Raw genomic sequence first — 18934 nt, 5'->3', positions numbered from 1 at the left:
AGAGATCAGTCTTGTTAACAAGTCTGGATGGTGGGCTCTTCTAATGATTTTGCTCAGTTTGTACATTTATATTTGTATATCTCTAATTAGCAAGTATATTCTACCTTATCCAAATGGTCTTTTTGTGTAATACATAATACTTAGCAGTGTTCTATAAGTCAGAATCTCATGAAGACAACAAAATATGTGGAGAATGATTAAAATGATGCTGAATATTATGAATTCTACTCCATTTATTCAAAATATTTAGGCAAAATCAATAATTAATAGGAATCTCTACCTCATCCTCACCACGCTTGCTATGGGAGGGTTTCTGGTCCAAATAGCTTTCTATTTGTTTCACACTTTCTTTGTTTCATGCCATAGGCTTTGCTCTGTCAGTTAATTTCCCCCAAATCTTTAATATTTGGCTCAGATTTATCTTGTGCACATGTTCTAGCTGTCATCTTCAAGTCCTAACTGTTTCACTGGGAAGCTGAATGTTCATTGCTTGAAATTACAGCATACTATAAAGCTACAGTAATATAAACATTATAATATAAACATTACAATACTAGTGTAAGATATCTTGTGAAACAGAATTCCAGGGAAAAAAGCTGGCATGCTAAAATAATAGAGAAGTATGATTTTTCAACCAACTAGTTCTGGGAAAATTAGTTAACTCTTAAGAAAACATAAATTAAACTTTCTTTGATAGCAAAGTAAAATCTAGTTAAACTATCTAGAACTACATATGAAATAAGATATAATGAAATTATAAATAATATAATTAATGTTTTCAAAGTGTAAAGAAAAAAGAAGAAACAAGAACTTACATCTATTCAAACTTTTGCACATGAAAAAATAATTACCATAAACAAAAAAGCAAGTGGGAAAGTGGAGAAATATTTTAACTTACATGAGAAAGAAAAAGGTTAACATTCCTACTACTTAAAGACTAACACCCTTAATATAAGAATAATTCTTAAATAACAAGAAAAGTACATAAACAAAAAATAAAAGGTTTGCAGAATGAATATATTTACACATCAGTACATACATAACGCATACACACATACAATATAAAACCAAAACCATTAAAATAGTCAACCTCATGATAGATCAAAAATGGGCAATTTTTTTAAGAAAAAAATAATATTTTATTTATCAATGGTAAAGGCTTTCAAAGAGATAATTCCAATGTAACAGTAGATTTGAGAAAGAAAGTTACTGTATTATTTTAGTTGAGTTATAAATTACAGTAACAAATTTGGAATAATTTAAAATTATGTAACAAATCAAACTTCTGAATAATCTCCTACACAACAATTTTATATATAATATATTATATTATATAAACATTGTGAAAAAGCAAGTACAGAAGTGCACATTTAAAATTTTAAAAAATTTTATAAATAACTGTAGTGTCTAATAAGTTAATTATATTCCATTGCATTGCATATGTTGCCATTAAAACTCTTGTTTCAGAAGAATATTTGATGAAATGAAAACAATTGACCAGTATATTGGCAATGTATTGTAAAATTAAGTTGGGTTGCAAAATAATCCTGCAGTATTAATCCAATTTTCAAAACATGTGTGTGTGTGTTGTTCTTGTTGTTTAGTTGCTAAGTTGTGTCTGACTCTTTTGTGACTCTACAGACTCCTCTGTCATGGGACTTCCCAGGCAAGAATACTGGAGTGGGTAGCAATTTCCTTCTCCAGGGGATCTTCCTGACCCAAAGATCAAACCCATGTCATCTCCTGCATAGGCAGGTGGATTCTTTACCACTGAACTTCCTGGAAAGTTCATGTGAGCGTATATGAAGTTATTAATAAAACTACTAATAAGGGCTATTTATTAAAGAATGTTTTAAGGTTTTTTTATATATTTGTATCTATATTTTTATCTATTGTCTGGATAAAAAGTTATAACCTTCATAATAAGAGAAAAAATCCTATTTTTAGGTCCCAATTATTTAATCTGAAACACTTTGATAATAATATTTGAGAGTTCTCAGATTTGAAGGAGGTGAGAAAACTATGTTTCTAAAAACAAGTAGTTTTATTATTTTTTTAAATACTTAAATACTGTCCATTTAATTGGAGATACAAACATTTTACCACTGTTGATTTCTGCATGCTACCTTAAAATTTCTAGGAAGCATGGATTATGAATAGTAAATTCTGGCATCTAAGGTATGATTTTAAAGAAATCACTTATGAGGAAGAATTTCCAAATTATGAAGGATTTCACATTGTTAGATAATAAACACATATGCTTTTCCTGTGTAAAGTGAAAGTGAAGTCGCTCAGTAGTGTCCGACTATTGGAGACCCCATGGCTCCTCCATCCATGGGATTTTCCAGGCGAGAGTACTAGAGTGGGCTGCCATATCCTTCTCCCAGGGATCTTCCCAACTCAGGGATTGAATCCAGGTCTCCCGCACTGTAGACTAACGCTTTACCATCTCAGCCACCAGATGTAAGCAAATATCAAATTATAACTCAATAGCTACAAATCTACATTTCCAAGTTTGATTTTGAATATGTAAATTCAAATAAAATACTTGAAACTTATTTGTGGAATCAAGGGTTGGCCACAGTCTCTCTGTACCTCAGTTTTCTTTCTTTTTTGTTTTTAAGTCTTTATTGAATTTGCTACAATATTGCTTCTGTTTTGTTTTGGTTTTCTGAGGGACAGGGACCTGAGGCATGTGGGAACCTTAGCTACCAGACCAGGGATCGAACCCAAACTCCCTGCATTGTAAGGCAAAGTCTTAACCTGTGGATCACCAGGGAAGTCCCTATATTTTGGCTTTTCTCATCTGACAAATGCACCAGTAATCACACCTCACAAGATTGTTGCAATGATCAAGTGTGTATATTCATGTAAAATCACTTTAACAGATATAATACATAGATAAAGCATCTGTCATAATTGATAAATATACATCTGTTTACTTTTTTCATTGTTATTATCTACTATGCATCAAGATATGATCCAACCAGTCCATCCTAAAGGAAATCAATCCTGAATATTCACTGGAAGGACTGATGCTGAAGTTGGAACTCCAGTACTTTGGCCACCTGATGCAAAGAACAGACTCATTGGAAAAGACCCTGATGCTAGCAAAGATTGAAGGTGGAAAGAGAAGGGAATGACAGAGGATGAGATGGTTGGATGGCACCACTGACTTGATGGACATGAGTTTAAATAAGCTCTGGGAATTGGTGATGGACAGGGAAGGCTGGCATGCTGCAGTCAATGGGGTCGCAAAGAGTTAGACACAACTGAGCAACTGAACTGAACTGATACCTCAGGAAGCTTTATAGATCTTTGGGAATCATTATTAAATAAAATCAACATTAAAAAAAATCAAACAGTCCATCTCTTCATGGAACTTAATTTACATTTCAGTGCGAGAAGATAGGTAAGAAGCAAAGATGGATTTGAATTGGGGTGGTGCTAAGTATTGTAAAGAAACATATAGCTCAATTAATGGGTTGAGAAATGCAGGGAAATCTTATCTAAGAGAAAACAAAACAACTGGAAAAAATACTGTTTATTAATGGAATTAAAGGACCAATATGATAGTAGGGGTTTACCAGAGCAAGAGAACAGAGACCTAGAGAGTTGAGAGCTGTGTAGGTATCACTTTTTTATGGAGCGTTAGTAAATTCCAGAGTGGGTGCTAGGGACTGCACTATGATTTTGAAAGACACACACGGCTATTAAGAGTCTGGGACCCAACAAGTTAGAAGACTTTATCCTGATAACTACCTCCCACTCTTTGGGTTCATATCTGAAATGTCACACCCAAGAGTGAGAATGAAATTACAAAAGACCACTCTTGAGGTGCCTGTAGCTCAGATTCCGATTGATTCAGTCTCTGGATTTGGACTAAGATGATGCTGAATTTCTATTACTTCCAATCCCTGACTGAAATAAATTAAAATCTTCTTAGAAGAATGTAAAAATATCTGATCTCAAATTATTGCTGTCAACAATTTTATAAATAAGATATTTGGCATAAAATCAAAAGTAACAACACAATAGGAAATAAGCTAAACTAAACCGAAACCAAAAGAAACAACAGATAAGAGAAACAAGCCAGCGGGACACACCAGTACTGGAGATATCAAATAGTGACTTTAAAATAAAATGCTTGTTATTTTCACAGAACATGAATTAGATTGAGAATTTCAGCAGAGCTCTAGAAATTACAATATAAGAAAAGAAACCAAATGAAAATTCTGTAATAGCCAATTTTAAGATTGGTTGAGAAAAGGTTAGATACAGCCAATGAAAAAAAATATGTGAAATGGAAGGTAGGTGAAGAGAAAAATAATGATTCTAAATATGTATATACCTAAAAAAATATGATAAAGCTATGGAGAGCAAAAATTGAAAGAACCAAAGGAAGAAGCAAAATTATTTGCTTCATTTTAATATATCTAATTAAGAATACACTGAAGAAATATACAAAAAAGATTTTCATGACCCAGATAATCATAATGGCATGATCACTAACCTAAAGCCAGATATCCTGGAATGTGAAGTCAAATAGGCCTTAGGAAGGAAGCATCACTATGAACAAAGCTAGTGGAGATGATGGAATTCCAGTTGAGCTATTTCAAATCCTAAAAGATGATGCTGTGAAAGTGCTGCACTCAATATGCCAGCAAATTTGAAAAACTCAGAAGTGGCCACAGGACTGGAAAACATCAGTTTTCATTCCAATCCCAAAGAAAAGCAATGCCAAAGAATGCTCAAACTACAGGACAATTGCACTCATCTCAACACTAGCAGAGAAGGAAATGGCAACCCGCTCCAGTGTTCTTACCTGGAGAATCCCAGGGATGGGGGAGCCTCATGGGCTGTGGTCTATGGGGTCACACAGGGCCGAACACGACTGAAGTGACAGCAGAAGCAGCAACACTAGCAAAATTATGCTCAAAATTCTCCAAACCAGGCTTCAACAGTATGTGAACTGAGAACATCCAGATGTTCAAGCTGGATGTAGAAAAGGCAGAGGAACCAGAGATCAAATTGCCAACATCCGCTGGATCATCAAAAGAGCAAGAGAGTTCCAGAAAAACATCTATTTCTGCTTTATTGACTATGCCAAAGCTTTTGACTGTGTGGATCACAACCAACTGTGGAAAATTCTAAGAAAGATGGGAATACCAGACCACCTGACCTGCCTCCTGAGAAATCTGTATGCAGGTCAAGAAGCAACAGTTAGGGCTGGACATGGAGCAACAGACTGGATCCAAATAGGAAAAGGAGTACGTCAAGGCTGTATATTGTCACCCTGCTTATTTAACTTATATGCAGAGTACATCATGAGAAATACTGGACTGGATGAAGCACAAGTTGGAATCAAGATTGTGGGAGAAATATCAATAACCTCAGATATGCAGATGACATTACACTTATGGCAGAAAGCAAAGAAGAACTAAAGAGCCTCTTGATGAAAGTGAAAGAGGAGAGTGAAAAAGTTAAAACTCAACATTCAGAAACCTAAGATCATTGGATCTGGTCCCATCACTTCATGGCAAATATATGGGGAAACAATGGAAACAGTGACAGAATTTATTATCTTGGGCTCCCAAATCACTGCAGATGGTGACTGCAGCCACAACATTAGAAGACACTTGCTCTTTGGAAGAAAAATTATGACCAACATAGAAGTGAAAAGCAAAGGAGAAAAGGAAAGATATAAGCATCTGAATGGAGAGTTCCAAGAATAGCAAGAAGAGATAAGAAAGCCTTCTTCAGCGATCAATGCAAAGAAATAGAGGAAAACAACAGAATGGGAAAGACTAGAGATCTCTTCAGGAAAATTAGAGTTACCAAGGGAACATTTCATGCAAAGATGGACTTGATAAAGGACAGAAATGGTATGGACCTAACCCACTCCAGTGTTCTTGCCTGGAGAATCCCAGGGACTCTGGAGTCACACAGAGTTGGACATGACTGAAGCGACTTAGTAGCAGTAGCAGTAAAAGAAGCAGAAGATATTAAGAAGAGGTGGCAAGATTACACAGAAGAACTGTACAAAAAAGATCTTCATGACCAAGATAATCACGATGGTGTGATCACTCACCTAGAGCCAGACATCCTGGAATGTGAAGTCAAGTGGGCTTTTTAGAAAACATCACTACAAACAAAGCTAGTGGAGGTGATGGAATTCCAGTGGAGCTATTTCAAATCCTGAAAGATGATGCTGTGAAAGTGCTGCACTCAATATGCCAGCAAATTTGGAAAACTCAGCAGTGGCCACAGGACTGGAAAAGGTCAGTTTTCATTCCAATCCCAAAGAAAGGCAATGCCAAAGAATGCTCAAACTACCACACAGTTGCACTCATCTCACACGCTAGTAAAGTAATGCTCAATATACTCCAAGTCAGACTTCAGCAATATGTGAACCGTGAACTGCCAGATGTTCAAGCTGGTTTTAGTAAAGGCAGAGGAACCAGAGATCAAATTGCCAAGATCTGCTGGATCATCGAAAAAGCAAGAGAGTTCCAGAAAAACATTGCTTTCTGCTTTCTTGTTATGCCCAAGCCTTTGACTGTGTGGATCACAATAAACTGTGGAAAATTCTGAAAGAGATTGGAATGCCAGACCACCTGACGTGCCTCTTGAGAAATCTAGATGCAGGTCAGGAAGCAACAGTTACAACTGAACATGGAACAACAGACTGGTTCCAGATATGAAAAGGAGTACATCAAGGCTGCATATTGTCAGCCTGCTTTTTTAAATTATATGCAGAGTATATCATGAGAAACGCTGGGCTGGAAGAAGCACAAGCTGGAATCAAGATTGCCAGGAGAAATATCAATAACCTCAGATATGCAGATGACACCACCTTTATGGCAGAAAGTGAAGAGGAACTAAAAGACTTCTTGATGAAAGTGAAGGAGGAGAGTGAAAATGTTGGCTTAAAGCTTAACATTCAGAAAACGAAGATCATGGCATCTGTTCCCATCACTTCATGGGAAATAGATGGGGAAACAGTGTCAGACTTTATTTTTCTGGGCTCCAAAATCACTGCAGATGGTGACTGAAGCCATGAAATTAAAAGACGCTTACTCCTTGGAAGGAAAGTTATGACCAACCTAGATAGCATATTCAAAAGCAGAGACATTACTTTGCCAACAAAGGTCCATCTAGTCAAGGCTATGTTTTTTCCAGTAGTCATGTATGGATACGAGAGTTGGACTGTAAAGAAGGCTGAGAACTGAAGAATTGATGCTTTTGAACTGTGGTGTTGGAGAAGACTCTTGAGAGTCCCTTGGACTGCAAGGAGATCCAACCAGTCCATTCTGAAGGAGATCAGCCCTGGGATTTCTTTGGAAGGAATGATGCTAAAGCTGAAACTCCAGTACTTTGGCCACCTCTTGCGAAGTGTTGACTCATTTGAAAAGACTCTGATCCTTTTGAACTGTGGTATGGGAGAAGACTCTTGAGAGTCCCAAGTTTGGACAGCAAGGAGATCCAACCAGTCCATCCTAAAGGCAATCAATCCTGAATATTCATTGGAAGGACTGATGCTGAAGCTGAAACTCCAATACTTTAGCCACCTGATATGAAGAGCTGACTCATTTGAAAAGTCCCTGATGCTGGGAAAGACTGATGGTGGGAGGAGTTGGAGATGACAGATGATTAGATGGTTGGATGGCATCACCAACTCAATGGACATGAGTTCAAGTAAACTCCAGGAGTTGGTGATGGACAGGGAAGCCTGGCATGCTTCAGTCCTTGGGGTCGCAAAGAGTCGGACATGACTGAGCTCCTGAATTGAATTGAACTGACTGAATTCACTAATTAATAGAAAAAATTAAATACTAATATAAAGTAGTATATTGAACAGCTAATTTTATACTAGAAAAGTGAAAGTGAAGTCACTCAGTTATGACTGACTCTTTGCACCTCCATGGACTGTAGCCTACCAGGTTCCTCCATCCATGGGATTTTCCAGGCAAGAATACTGGAGTGGGTTGCCATTTCCTTCTCTAGGAGATCTTCCTGACCCAGGGATTGAACCCAGATTTCCCACATTGTAGGCAGACACTTTACCATCTGAGCCACCAGGCAAGTCCAAAATGCCAGTAAAATGTACAACATATGCAATATTAGCAAACTTGCCATATTATGTACAGAGTACCAAATAACTGCAAAATAAGAATATTCTATAGCAAACAGAATTCTTATAAAATTAATCATATAATGATCATTAGGATAGTCTCCATGAATTTCAAAGACTGCAATCAATATAGAGAATGCTCTCTAACAAGTGAAATAAACTAGAATTTTTTTTTAATGAGAAAAAAGCTCTTCAAATATTTTGAAATTAATAAATATTAATACATTCCAGAATAACCTATGGGTTAAAGAAAAAAGTCACAATAAGATTACAAAATATTTTAAGCAAATGACAACAAAATCACGTATATCAAACCTTTTGAGATGCAATTAAAACTACTTCATTTTAAAAATCAATTTCTGTAATTGTATTATTTGAAAAAAAGAAAGGTTAAAATCAAGAACCTATTAACTACCTTAAGAAATTAGAAACTTAATAGCAAAATTAAGCTCAAGGAAAGAAAAAAGGAGATAATAGGGATAAAAACAAAGATATTATTCAGAGAATAAACAAAGCAAATGGCTCTTGAAAAAGTAAAAAACAGTAAAATTAATGAATTTCTAGCAAGTCTGATCAAGGTAAAAATAAAGATGGTACAGATAGACATAATGAAACTCAATTTTAAAATTGTATAAAAAAATATATGCAAATGCATTTGAAATCTAGATAAAATTAAAATGTTTTTTATCAAAAATTACATTAAAAAAGAAATGAAATTTTAATAAAACCCAAAATACTAAAGAAATTCAATTCTTTATATAAATTTTGCCAAAGAAATATATAATCCCAGATGATTTATTTCCCTGGTTAATTCTTACAAATATTTGAGCAAGAAATAACATCAATCTTAAAGTTTTTCAGAGAATCAAAGAAAGAATATTTCTAAATCCATTTTTATACAATCAAAATAACTTTGATATCTACTTTGAAAAGAACTTTACAATAATAGAAAGTTGCAGGCCAAATAACATCAAATAGGTTAAAAGCCATAATAAAAATGTTAGTAAAACTAATTCACTGATATAGAAAATGGAAAATATACATCACAAATTTAGTTAATTTCAGTCAAGTGAGTGAAACATCTGAAAACCATGCAATGCAATTCATATTAACAAAGAAAACTAATAAGGTCATTTTAATACATGAAAAGTCATGTGATAAAATTCTAAAAATATTCAGTTTTTTAAAAATCTAAGAATGGAAGAGAAGTTCCTTAGTCTAGTAAAACATATCTGCAAAATAACCTATTGTATGTGTCACATTTAATTACAAAACTTGAAATTTCCCCTTTGAAAAATCCAGTCAAAAATGCCTGTTTCATTGTATTAGGTGTCTTGACCAACTTAGTAAGACAAGAAAAATAAATATAAGTTGTAAACTTTGAAAGGAGAGAAACAAAACTTTTTTTGTAGATTATATAAATCTACTTTGAAAAAGCACAAAGGAAACCACAGATAAATAGTGACAATCAATGTGGCTAGCAAGGTTACTAGACACTGGGTCAACATTCAAAAATTAAGTGTATTTTTATATCAATATACCAGCAAAAAAAATTATTGAAAACTGATCCCATCTTAAGCTATATCAAAACATCAAGTCTCTATGAATAATGACATCAAAAATGTGTAAGATATCTGCAAAAACAAAACAATAATAACAAAAAACCACACCATAAAATGTTATTGAAAGAAACCAAAGATCTAAGTGAATGCTCAACTCAAGTTGCGCTCAGTCGCTCAGTTGTGTCTTATTCTTTGTGACCCCATGAACTGTAGCCCACCAGCTCCTCTGTCCGTGGGGTTTTTCAGTCTAGAATACTGGCATGGGTTGCCATTTCCTAATCCAGGAGATCTTCCTGACCTGGGGATTGAACCCATGCCTGCTGCATCTCCTGCACTGGCAGGCAGATTTTTTCCCACTGAGCCAACTGGGAGGCCCCTCTTCAAGCTGGTATTCCAATCTAATCCATCCTATCTATACTGCTGTGCTGCTTCTGCTAAGTCGTTTCAGTCATGTCCGACTCTGTGCGACCCCATACTAGAACATACCTAAAATAGAATTCAATAACAGCTGCATTCTGAAGTGTTAATTTAGCCTATACTATGAAATGCTATTTCTTTAAAATCACTCTTAAAGAAAAGCCAGCATGAATTCGAAGCCACTTAAAATATTCCACTTGAAGAATAGATTTGGTTTCACTGCTGTTGCTAAGTCACTTCACTTGTGTTCGACTCTATGTGACCCCATAGACAGCAGCCCACCAGGCTCCGCCATCCCTGGGATTCTCCAGGCAAGAACACTGGAGTGGGTTGCCATTTCCTTTTCCAATGCATTAAAGTGAAAAGTGAAAGTGAAGTCACTACCTCTGTCAAACATTTACTTTTCTTGAGGCAACCATTCACAAACACAGTTCTCTTTGGGAAGTTCTGCCAACAAAGGTTTTGGGGTTTTTGTTTGTTTGTTTTTTAATGTAATCTGTCTCAAAGTCAACTCAAGTGCATCACTGGCAAACATCTTAAGCATTACTACTGAAAAAGACTGGCTCAGTTAGATCACACCCTCCACACACCTCCAAAATCCACTCACTACTATTTTTAAATGTATATTTCTTCCATCCCAGGAACTCTATACAGGATATAAAATATGCCCAAAAGTAACTATAAGAAAGGCAGGATATGGGTGGAAACACAAATATGGCCTCTTTGAGGGAAACATGTCTTAAAGAACTTTTACCATTCAAAGTTATACTGGCTCTATCAGGAATCTGAAGCAAAGTTAACCATGAACACCATGAAAAACTGCAAAACCAAAACAATAAGCTTTACTGTTTAAATCTTGTTCCTACTAAAAGATTTTACTTTCTCACTTGGATCTTCACAGTCAAGAACTAGATTTTCTGAAGACTGAACTAGAACATTCTAATGATAAAAGCCTATTGTTTCAGTGCACCAGCCCAGAGGGATGGTACGGGGAGGGAGGAGGGAGGGGGGTTAGGGATGGGGAACATGTGTATACCTGTGGCGGATTCATGTTGATGTATGACAAAACCAATACAATATTGTAAAGTAATTAACCTCCAGTTAAAATAAATAAATTTATATTTTAAAAAGCCTATTGTTTCAAGTGGGTAAGGTGAGGAATACAGATTACATACCTAAAGAACAGTTCCAGGTTCAAATTGAGAGAACTAATTTATCCACAGAAACTCTTACTCTTAGCGCTCCAAAGACGAGATTGAGAATTAAGTAATTTCTTAAAGCCACTCCTTTCCCCCCTTAATTGATCACTTTATCAGAGGGGTAAGAGATATAGTAACAAAGGAAGGAGATGTAGGTCATTGAGGACAAGTGTCCCACTGAATTCAACTAGAATGTATTAATGTTCGGCACTGTTGGCAAAGAAACTTGAATGATGAAGTCTTTGTGCTGAAAGCCCTGTTGACCCCAACCGCTTGACAGGTTAATGTAATTAACCTGAAGGCTACAGGTTTTATTTGAATGAAGGCTGGAGGAGAAAAGGAGGTAGGTTCCAGGAAGGGAACAGATGGGCAGGTAGGCTACAGGGCCCAGGAGTTGCCCGGGAGGGCTCGGACCCCTTCTCAATAGACTCATACCATGTTTTAAAGATGGGCTTCCCTCGTGGCTCAGACGGTAAAGAGCCTGCCTGCAATGGGGGAGACCTGGGTCAATCCCTGGGTTGGGAAGATCCCCTGGAGGAGGGTACGGCAACCCACTTCAGTATTCTTGCCTGGAGAATTCAATGGACAGAGGAGGCTGCTGAGTTCCCGTCCAAGGGGTCGCAAAGAGTTGGACATGACTGAACAACTAAGCACGTGTTTTAAAGATATCAAGACTCTCCAAATAAATCTATTTAGTTTTTAAATGATTATAATCAAAATCCCAAAAAGAGATGCATGTGTCTTGAAAGTTGCCAAAATAATTATCAAAGTGATATGGAAATGACCATTACAAAATATCACCAAAATCTTCTGAAGAAAGAGTTACAAGATGAGAGGATTTTCCCTACTAGATACCAAGATGTATTATGGATCTACAATAACTAAAATGTGAAGATGGACACTTAAAATTTATGACAGAGGTAATACTGCAAATCAGTGGAGAGTGGTAAATGTTGTTGTATCAACTGAAATATCTGCATTAAGAAAAACTGTTGATTTTTAGTTATCAAACAAGTTCAGTTTAGTTCCGTCACGGTCGAGTCCGACTCTTTGCGACCCCATGAACTGCTGCATGCCGAGCCTCCCTGTCCATCACCAACTCCTGGAGTATACTCAAACTCGTGTCCGTTGACTTGGTGATGCTATCCAACCATCTCATTCTCTGTCATCCCCTTCTCCTCCCACCTCTGCTTTTTTTAAACAAATAAACTCAATTTCAGTCAGACTGTAGATCTAAATGTGTAAGGTAAATCAGTGATTTCTACAAGATAACATGGAAGATATTCATGACCTTGTGGTGAAGTGTTCCTAAACAGGACATAAAAAGCAAACAAATGCTAATGGAAGAGATATATTCAGAGTATAATAAAATGACAAACTTCTTTTCATCTATAAGTACAATGAATGTGTGGTAAGTTGCTTCAGTCATGCCCAACTCTTTGTGACCCTGTGGACTGTAGACTGCCAGATTCCTCTGTCCATGGGATTCTCCAAGCAAGAATACTGGAGTGGATTGTCATGCCCTCCTCCAAGGGATCTTCCCTGTCTGAGGGATCAAACCCATGTCTCTCATATCTCTGGCATTGGCAGGTGGTTTCTTTACCACTAATACCAGCTGGGAAGTCCATTAAATTACCATAAAAGAATGAAAAGGTAAGACATGGAATGGGAAATTTTTTTTCAACACACATAATGAGAAGGGGATACTATATAGAATACATAAAGAGCTTCTATAAATTAATTAAAAATAATAACACCTGAAAACCAAATAAAACACAGACAACATTTAGAGCTAGTGTTTCAAAAAAACAAATATTCAAATGGCTAATAAATATTAACAAAAGCAGTGTCCAATGTAATTAGCAATCAGAAATTAAAACCAAATAAAATGTTACTACATATCTATCAAATGAGTTAAAATTTTTTTAACTGACAATATGGGCTTCCCAGGTGGCTCGGTGCTAAAGAATCTGCCTGCCAAGCAGGAGACACAGTTTGATCCCTGGGTTGAGAAGATGCCTTGGAGAAGGAAATGGCAAACCAGCCCAGTATTCTTGCCTAAGAAATCCCAGGGACAGAAGGAGCCTGGCAGGCTACAGTCAATAGGATCGCGAAGAGTTGGACCCAACTTAGTGACTACACAACAAAAACAATTGATATTCGGCAGGAATGTAGATTAATGAACAATCTCATGCCCTGCTGGTGAAAGTGTTAATTGTCACAGTTATTTAAAGAACAAGTTGGAATTATTAACTAAACTTTCCATATCATGCTGCTGCTGCTGCTGCTAAGTCGCTTCAGTCGTGTCCAACTCTGTGCGACCTAATAGACGGCAGTCCACCAGGCTCCGCTGTCCCTGAGATTCTCCAGGCAAGAACACTGGAATGGGTTGCCATTTCCTTCTCCAATGCATGAAAGTGAAAAGTGAAAATGAAGTCATTCAGTCGTGTCTGACTCTTAGCGACCCCATGGACTGCAGCCTACCAGGCTCCTCTGTCCATGGGGTTTTCCAGGCAAAAACACTGGAGTGGGTTGCCATTGCCTTCTCCTTCCATATCCTATGACTCAGAAATTCCACTTCCAGGTAGAATCCAACAGAAATTCATGGTCATGGCCTCATTTATCATAATGCTTCCAACTGGAAACAACTCAAATGTGCATCAATAATAGAATAAAAAATAAGCTATAAATAATCACAATAAAATAAAATATTGAAAAGAAAACGAAGAACTTAGAGCTATTCATAACGACATGAATAAATCTCAAAAAGCAATATTGAGCAAAAGGAGTTAAGTGAGGAAAAACAATGTGTAGGATGAGTCCATTTTATATGAAATTCAAAGAGAAGGCAAACTTAACTATTGTTATATTGCACGCTCACATGATTGAACTTTAAGAAATACAAAGAAACGGTTACCATAAAGATCAAGATGGCTGGAAATTGATGAATGAGAAAGATACAGTTAGGAGATAAGATCAGAGAGTTTTCAGTGCATCAGGTTATGCACAGTCTTGTGGAACATTGTGAAGTGTTTTCATTCTATTCTGAGTCAGATGGACAACAGCTGGATAGCTTTGAGCAAAAGAGTAATATGAAGGAAAGTGCGTTTCAAGAGGCTCATTCTGGTCTCTGCAAGACAAAGAGACGAATGCAGAAATGGAAGAAAGTCTAGCTGGGAGGCTGTTGGAATAGCCAAGGTAAGAAATGACTGAGGCATGAACCAAGTAGTGGTGGAAATGATGAGACATGCATTAACACTAGATATAATTCAAAAGTAGAACTGATGGATTGGCGATATAAGGAAGCCAAAGAAAGAAAAGATGCCCAAAATTTTGGTCTGAAAAGCTGTATAGAGTGTTGTCATTTAATGAGATGGGGAAATACACAAAATATGATCATTCTCTGCTAGAGAGTAATGTACTAAGAAGTCATTAAATAGAAGTATCAGTATTTCCTATGAATAAATGAGAGCTTCTTTTAAGGTACTTTATTACATATAGTCTAGCCAGTGGCTAGTTGAATGGGCCCTATTAACCAGAGTTTCTAAACAAGGTTCTGCAGTGTTCAGAAGGTTGGTTAGTATGCTGTCTGCTTTCTTAGGATCTCTGATGTACAATCCTTCATTTCATGAACTTGAATGATAATTTTTTTTTGAAGTGCAAAAGAAAATGAGTTAAATATTGAGGCTAAAAAATGTTTAGGTTAAAATCACAAAATATATTTTCCTCCACCCACTGAGATGTGTGCTCCTGAATTTTTCTTATACTTCTCTGAAACTCAGATGGTTATGCAGGAATCTTGGATTTGAGGATACATGAATTCACTTTGAGTAAATACCTGTCTATTGAGTTATCATAGTTGAGTATAAATGTTCATTGCTTGTGGTTTTTAAGAACAAAGTGTGAATAAGGTCAAAGTTTGAGGTTCCGGCCATAAGTGAACTAATAAACTTGAGACATAGGAAAGATTAAACTCATAATTAACAAACTAGTTAGCTTACACTCTGGAGCTAGGTAGTCATGGGATCAAATCCTAGTTCTGCCACTTAAAGACAGTCTGATTTTGAGTAAGTTACTTAACTACTTTGTACTACAATCTCCCCTTCTGAAAATTTGAGTTAAAAATAAGGCCTTCTAGTGCATTCTATGGGCTTCCCTGTTGGCTCAGATGACAAAGAATCTGCCTACAATGCGAGAGACCTGGGTTCAATCCCTGGGTTGGGAAGATTTCATGGAGAAGGGAATGGCTGCCCACGCTAGTATTCCTGCCTGGAGAATTCCACGGACAGAGTAGCCTGGTGGGCTACAGTTCATGGTCACACAGAATCAGACATGACTGAGCTACTTTCACTCACTCAGTACATTCTACAGTGACATTGGCTTTCAGAAAGCCCTTTAGCCTAAATAGCCCTTTAGCCCATTTACCTAAGGACTATTGCTAAAGAATCTACCTGCAACACAAGAGATGAAAGTTCAATCCATGGGATTGAACCAAGATCTCCAAGATCCCCAAGATTCCCTGGAGAAGGAAATGGCAGCCCACTCCAGTTTTCTTGCTGGAAGACCCCATGGACAGAGGAGCCTGGCAGGCTACTGTCCATGGGATCGTAAAGAGTCAGACACAACTTAGCAACTAAATAACAACAACAATACAGACTGCTATTTTTCATTTGTTTGTTTCTCTTCAGATTTTTCAAACATGAAATAAATTTTTTATAACAATGGGGAAACAATTAGGTCTTTCTTAGAGAATTGCTGTGAGTATTAGATAATATGATTTATGTAAAGAACTTGACACAATACCTAGCATATACCTTGGAATGTTCAATAAGTGTTGGGCAAATATGCTTGCCAGAAAACAGAGTAAGGATTCAGCTGGCTCAGATAGGAGCAACTTGCCCATAGCAGGTAAGAATCTCCAGTCTTAACTTTCAGCTGATTTAACTGCAAATGTCTCCACTGATGGAAATTATAACCAATAAGCAATGGTTTACCTTCACTTTTCTCTCATGTATAGAGCAGCACATTTGTTTGAAATCACATAATTTTGGATAATTAAAAGGAAGAAAGAGGTTAGTCTGGCATAAAGATTATACTCTGTGAACTTGAAAAATCGCAATCATCTCATTGCTTCATCTAACACTGGCACCTTCTTCTCTGAATTAAATTATTTTCATTTAGCCCACATTTGGTTCTCCACCCTTACAATAGGGACTTCCAGTGGTTGATTGAAGTCCTGTATAAAAAGATGTCTCTTACACCTTTGCCTGAAAATTATTATGTCAGCACCATGCCTGAATGCCAGTTGAATTGAAATGTATGATTTCCTTAAGAACATGTGTTGACAGTTACTTTCCTCATTGGTCTCTCCTTTTGGTTCCAAGAGCCCATAAAATGTTAAAACCACACAAACCAAAATTATACAGGAGATGTTTAGTTATGTTTGGCACAAATTAGTATGGAGTGAAACCTTGCTTCTTTCTTTAGGGATTTGCTGTGTGCTACCCTGGATGTTGGTTCAGTCTGCCTCTGGTTCAGTTGGTTCGGCTTTCCAAGGTACCTCTTCATTCCCCCTCTTACATACCTTTCTGATCTAGGAGAGACTGTCGGCCTCTCTTACTTGTTAAGGTGAACAGACAGGTCGTACTCTCACTTAACAATTCCTGTGCCATATCACTGAAGTAAACTTAAGCTCTGGATTATAAAGCTTTCTGGCACCTCAGTGATTTTCAAGGCCACTCAAGGAGCTTTGCTAATACAAGGAGGTATTTAACAGACAGCTCTCACTCAAGTCAACGTCTCCAGATACCCAGGCCCAGGGATCACTAAAAGAAAGACTTTGCTGTCTGTGCTGCAGAATCATTTTCCCTTTCTTTTTACACTGTGACATCAATCAACTCTGACCCACTCCATAGTGTTGTCTTCCAACATTATTTAAGGAGAGTGACGTTAGGTAGAAATGTCAAATATTTAGGAAAGTCACATAAATGACAAAGTCATTTACATCACCTGCTAGGCTGTCCAGATAGAAACAGGATTTCATCATGAAACTTATATTAAAACCTTTCACTGGCTTCAGAATAAAAGTGCCATGACTTAGAACACAAAGCCCTTCCTTATTTACTTTAGAGCCTTACTGCATCATCTCCTGCCCCCTAGACACATACACAGGATGCATGTGCCTTCACGTTTTACTGGGCTTCTGCCTGGAACTCTTACTTATCCTTGGTGGTTCAGTTTAAGCATCACATCTTCTGAGAAATCTTCCTTGATATACATTCTGTCCTGTGAGGGTGGTATATCGCCCAGTACTGTGCTCCTCAGCATTTCTCCAGAGTTGAAATTCCAAGTAGCTTGGTTCTAAACAATTTCTACTTTTTAAGTACTCTTTAATATAAAAAATGTGCTCCTGAGAATTCATGTGTAAGCAGAATTTCTATAAACAACTACTATTTTAAATACATATAAACAATGTTATGATGAAGAACCAAATTACGAATTTCATTCTTATGGAAAACCTTTAAATGGATTTATATCAATTATTATAAACATCTATTATCATTACATTTTATATACAATATGTATGTATAATTATAAATATGCATTATTTATAATATTTACACATATATTATGATATATTTTCATATTTAAAAAATTTAGATTAAAGCATGACAAAAACATTCAAAATGCTTTAAATAGCTGTGTTTGGTTGGTTGATTCATTTTGTATCATACATTAGCAGATCCATCCACCTCTACAGTTAATGAATAGGAGAACATCTCACCCTAAAAAAAATTTTAATCCCAGCTACAGTAGCTCTCTAAACCTTATAAATCAATGTAACCTCTAGCAATGCTGCTGAAATTTAGCACATTGATCCTTTAATAGTATTCTTCTAATAGTTATTAATGACTGAGAAGTATGTCTTTGGGGATTGCATTTATATAACAGAAGAAAGAGTGGACGTAGAAAAGATGTTTGAAATTCGAAATCAAGGGTAAGAAGGTGCCTATATTTAAAATCTGCCAAGATTCACTGGGAGATCCGAGGAAAGCTTTTCCTTTGGGTATTCAGAGTTCTTCCCCATAAAACAGACTCTGGCTTCCAAGGGGGAAAAAAATTAGTCTTTTAAAGCACCCTGAAAGAGATTTAAAGTCAAAGTTGAATTGCCAATTTAAGAAAGAAAAAAAAAATTCAACTTTTGTGAAGTGAAAGTTTTTAATTGCTCAGTCATGTCCAACTCTTTGTGACCCCATGAACTGTAGCCCTCCAGGCTCTTCTGTCTATGGAATTCTCCAGGCAAGAATACTGGAGTGGGTTATCATTCCCTTTTCCAGGGGATCTTCCCAACCTGGAGACTGAACCCAGGTCTCCTGCACTGTAGGTGGATTCCTTACTGTCTGCACCAGACAGATAGCTTATGAGGAAATGACTTCTAATTAGAAATGTCAGAATTCCCAAGCCCCCTGCCACTCACAGCCACTAAGGCCTGTAATCACCCTGGCCCCCTACAAGCACACATCGCCCAAGATCCCTGATTGTATGAGAAGTGTTGTTATCACCTTTCAGTTGATGTTTTGTGTTTGTGTGGCTAAGAGCTTTCACTAACTCTACCAGAGGTT

This window comes from Bos indicus, chromosome 3 (assembly GCF_029378745.1).
Source record: "Bos indicus isolate NIAB-ARS_2022 breed Sahiwal x Tharparkar chromosome 3, NIAB-ARS_B.indTharparkar_mat_pri_1.0, whole genome shotgun sequence".
Classification (NCBI taxonomy): domain Eukaryota; kingdom Metazoa; phylum Chordata; class Mammalia; order Artiodactyla; family Bovidae; genus Bos; species Bos indicus.
Note: the sequence above shows the minus strand (reverse complement) of the source record.